The sequence below is a fragment of the Echinops telfairi genome, unplaced genomic scaffold, assembly GCF_000313985.2.
Source record: "Echinops telfairi isolate 266 unplaced genomic scaffold, ASM31398v2 ScPeMD7_23;HRSCAF=83, whole genome shotgun sequence".
In the NCBI taxonomy this organism is placed as follows: Eukaryota; Metazoa; Chordata; class Mammalia; order Afrosoricida; family Tenrecidae; genus Echinops; species Echinops telfairi.
The window spans coordinates 90,143,636-90,148,883 of NW_022103920.1; positions in this window are offsets into that span (position 1 = coordinate 90,143,636).

The following is a 5,248-nucleotide window of genomic DNA, read 5'->3' on the forward strand; positions in this document are numbered from 1 at the left end:
CAACCATTTTGTCTTCAGCAATTGTGTCAGGAAGGTGAACATCACAGAATCCCAGGTTATTGGAACAAAGTGTTCTTGGATTGTGGGAGGACTTGAGTAGAGGCCCAATGTTCGTCTGTTACCTTAATAATTAACATATAAATATATGTACGTAGACCTATGTCCCTATTGTTATATATTAATGTATTTATATATATACAGTGCCTATATTTATACCGCTATGTCTTTTGCCCAGTTCTTTCCTCTATTTCCTTTTACTTTCCTCCTGTCCCACTATCATGTTTGACCTTAATTCAGCTCTTAGTAATTCCTCTCGGCTACATTGTACTTGATCAAACCCCACCAGTCATTCTACGCCCTCCTTGCCTTCAATTTCAGTTCTCTTGTTGTTCCCTTGTCCCTGGGTTTGTTGGCTCCCACCTCCCTTTTCCCCACCATAGGTCCCATTGTTTTCTCCTTGGAATTATAAATAATCCTGCCTATCTTACATAGATAGACATGGAAAAAAGGGGTGGAGGCTTATAAATAGTTCCAGGTCTGTCTGCTGACCCTTCTGAATGTTTTCTGATTGGTCTAATGAGGTGCCACACCCCGCCTCACTGAGTCAGAAGTCTATTTTGGGGATTCCTCGGGGACTTTGTTTCTTTGCTGCCCTTGCTGCTCTATTGCACTCCCTTTGTGTTTCGCCCCCATGGGGGCTGGGGACTCTAGTCAGACCGGGCACAATTCCCACATGTGTCTCCAGTGCTGTTCCCTGCAGCATTGTGGGTCAGTGGGTCTCGTCATGTGTCTCATGGTGAGGCGGGGTCCTACAGTCCTTTCTGTGGCTTGGCACAGAATGGAGCAGGAATGCCTTCCTCTAGGCTTGGTGGGCTAGGATGTGGTCCTCTCTCTTTTCCTCTTATTTTGCTTCTCTGTGGTCCCGGCAGACCCGCCACTCTCCCCTGGGGCTAAATAGTCAGTGCTGTTCTCTGTATTGCATTCTTCTGGGAATGGGTCGACTTAACTGGGATTGGGGCCGGCCCAGCAGTCCTCTCTTTTAGTTCGCTGCTCCATGCCAGTCTGTTGTCCTCAAGGCTTGGAGTACCAGGATAAGGTCTGGTCTCTCTCTCCCTTTCCTGTGGAGACATAAACAATACCCTCCCTGTGGGTGTTAGTGACCTGTTCCCCATTACTGTCTTCTCCCCCCCCCTCCCACCATTTTAGTTGGCTGCCACGTGAATCATAACACCCATTTTTTTTAAAAATCATTTTATTGGGGGCTCGAACTCTTATCACAATCCATACATACATCCATTGTGTCAAGCACATTTGTACATTTGTTAGCATCATCATTCTCAAAACATTTTCTTCCTACTTGAGCCCTTGGAATCTCCTCCTCATTTTTTTCCCTTCCTCCTTCCCCCTCCATGAACTCTTGATAATTTATAAATTATTATTATTTTGTCATGTCCTACACTGTCCGACATCTCCCCTCACCCACTCCTCTGCTATCCATCCCCCAGGGAGGGCGTTATATGTAGATCCTTGCAATTGGTTCCCCCTTTCTCCCTCACCGTCCTTCCACCCTCGTGGTATCGCCACTCTCACCACTGGTTCTGAGGAGTTCATCTGTCCTGGATTCCCTGTGTTTCCAGTTCCTATCTGTACCAGTGTACATCCTCTGGTCTAGGCGGATTTGTAAGGTAGAATTGGAATCATGACAGTGTGGAGGGGGAGCGGAGGGGGGCGTGAAGGAAGCATTTAAGAACTAGAGGAAAGTTGTATGTTTCATCATTGCTACACTGCACCCTGACTGGCTCGTCTCCTCCCCATGACCCTTCTGTAAGGGGATGTCCAGTTGCCTACAGATGGGCTTTCGGGCCCCTCTCCACACTCCCCCTCATTCACAATGATATATTTTTGTTCTTTGATGCCTGATACCTGATCCCATTGACACCTCGTGATCACACAGGCTAGTGTGCTTTTCCATGTGGACTTTGTTGCTTCTGAGCTAGATCGCCTCTTGTTTATCTTCAAGCCTTTAAGACCCCAGATGCTATATCTTTTGATAGCCGGGCACCATCAGCTTTCTTCACCACATTTGCTTATGTACCCACTTTGTCTTCAGCAATCACGTTGGAAAGGTGAGCACCATGGAATGCCATTTTAATAGAACAAACTGTTCTTGCATTGAGGGAGTACTTGAGTGGAGGCCCAATATCCATCTGCTACCTTAATACTAAACCTATAAATATATACACATATATCTATTTCCCCATACTCATATATAAATATATTTACATATGTACATGCCTATATTTAGACCTCTATAAATGCCCCTTTGCCTCCTAGTTTTTTCCTCTATTTCCTTTTAATTTCCTCTTGTCCCACTATCATGCTCAGCCTTCATTTGGGTTTCAGTAATTCCTCTCAGTTACATTGCCCTTGGTCAAGCCCTACTGGGCCTCCTACACCCTCCTCACCACCGATTTTGGATCACTTGTTGGTCCCTTGTCCCTGGATTTGTTAACACCACTGCCTTTCCCTCACCTTCCCCTCTTCCATGTCCCTCTGGAATTGTCGGTCCTGTTATTTTCTCCTGCAGACTGTCTATCTCGCCTATCTTATCTAGATAGACCTGCAGAGACAATAATATGCACAAAAACAAGACAGAGCAAAACAAAACAACAACAACAAAATAATGACACACAAAAAGAAAAGCCTGTGAATAGTTCAAGATCTATCTTTTGACTCCCAGGAGCACTTTCCGGTCAAGTCTGATGGGGAGTCAAGCCCTGGCTCCAAAGTCTATTTTTGGTATTCCCTGGGGACTTACTTCCCTGCTCCGCTCCCCTGCTCCCCCACTGCCCTGCTGCACAACCTCAGCACTTCCCCTCTGTGTGGTGGGGTCAGATCAGGCGCAATTCCACACTGTGCCTCCAGTGTTGTCCTCTGTAGGGCTATGGGTCAGTGAGGGATGTCATGTCTCCTAGTGGGCCCGGCCATATGGTCATCTCTGTGGATTGGCTGCTCTGAGCGGGGAATATCATCCTCAAGGATTGGTGGGCCAGGATGTGCTTCACTCTCTCTTCCTCCCCCTTCATTTGCTCCTGTGTGCTCTGATCAGACAAGTCCCTCTCCCTGAGCTGTAGCTTCAGTGGTGTCCTCTGAAGCGAATTCTTCTGCAGGGAGAGGCGGTTGTCCACGTAGTTGGGATTGGGGCCGGCCCCTCAGACCTCTGTACTGGTTCCCTGCTTCATGCCCGTATGTTGCATTCACATCTTGGAGCTCTGGATTGAAGTCTGGTCCCTCTTTCCCTGTGGAGATATAAACAACACCCTCCCCTTGAGTGGGTTAGTGCCCTGTTCCCTGGTTACCCTTTTTTTTTCTTTCCCCCCCCTCATTTTCAGTTGACTACCATATGCATGACACACATTTTTTTAATTTAAAAATTTTTTGACACACATTTTTATAAAGCTGTTGCTGGATACCCTAACTGCAAGAATAGAGGTTCAAATCCACCAGCTGCTCCATGGGAGAAAGATGAGGCTGTCTATTCCCATAAAAAAGTATAGCCTTGGAAACCCCATCGGGGCACTATGCATTGCCATGGACTCAGTGGCAGTGGGTTTTGGCACTAGATAGTAGAGGCAGAGTCCTGAGATGCTCCGTTCCTTGTCATTTTAGTTATTTGGGTTCACAACGTTTATTGAAAATCAAAGAATAGAAAAACTTTACATGAAATATCTTCATTTTCACTTCCATATGTTGCCATACACAAAATGGAAATATGATCCCTTTTGCTAAGCCTATAGGATTTTGAAATATTGAAGTGTTGTGGAGGGAGGTAGATGCTAGCAGGCATCTACCCTGAGGGCAATCAGTTGCCAAACTGCACTAGGCCTGCTCCCTGCTGCTGGGGACAATGGACAGGCTCCTATAGGTGGAGTCTACACCCTACTGATAATGGTCCCTATGGAGACCCAGAGACCAGGTCAAAGTTAAGCTGCCATCCTAAATCTAGGATCCGCCCATCTTGTCACATGTATACCCCCAATTCCTCCTCTTCCTATTGCGTGTATGTCCCTAGACCACCACCTCCCATTGCTGGATAACCTATAGTGCAACCCCTTCCTGTGAGGAATGTCTTTACCTGTAATTGGTGGGCTTGCATGCCCAAAAGGTATTTAGGTGTGGGTCAGCAATAGAGAGCTCTCGCTCTGGCCTCTCTCTCTGGTCGCTCCCCTCTCTTCCCCCTCTCCTCTCCTGTCTTCCCTCCCTTGTTCCCTTTCCTGTTCCCCTTCCCTTCCCCCTCTCTCCACGTGGACCATCAAGCTAGGCTGAGGTAAAATGTGTCTGATTCCATTTATTTCTCTATATCGCTTTTATCGCTCATGCTTTCTATAACTTTATTATAATCTTTACTTAATATCGCTGTACAATTGCACCTACCAGACCTGTGATGTTTGTGGGGAACCCCTCTCCCCTTCACCCCACAAAGTGTTTAGCAACATTTGAAAATTATCTATAGAATTCTAAGCAACAAAACAGTTCAACCGAACTATATAAACTAAACTATAATTTATATATAATTAAATTATATATAAACTATATAAATTATAGACTGTCTCAGCTGTGCTTTGAATTCAAGTCCTTAAATGTCAAAATCAGTTGTGGGAAATATCAGCTACTAAGCTTGCCTAAGATAAAGGGATGTGCATCTAGCAATGGTAATCTACACAGCCCATTTAGTAATTCCAAATCTGATTTCAAGTAGGCACCTACTCTTTATTCCAAAACTGCCCCAAAGAAATCCAAGCAAACCTTATTGTCTCCTAATAGATTCCGACCCTTAGACACTGTGGTGGTTAGATTTTATGTCAAGCTGATGGTACCTGTGTGGAGGTAGGAGTGGAGTGCAACCTGCCAATCAGGTTGTAACCTCCTTAGGGGTGTCACCTTTGTAAGAGAGACCCTGAGAACCTCTCTCTTGGCCCTTACCTTCCTCCTTACTTGGACTCTGCCTCCAGGGTGACTGCCTGTGGGCCACTAACCCTGGGAGTTAGTGACGCTTTGCCGTGCTCCCACAGACTTTTGATCCACGTGACTCTGCACTCATCAGTCTGTGATATCCCTGCTTCCTAACTCACTTTTTTGCATTCTCAGCCTGCAGCCCCATGAGGCTGAAGTGGACCCCAGCCAGCATCCCACCCAGGATGTGAGTTGGACTGAGTAGAGATGCCTTCTTAATATAAAGTCACTTCTC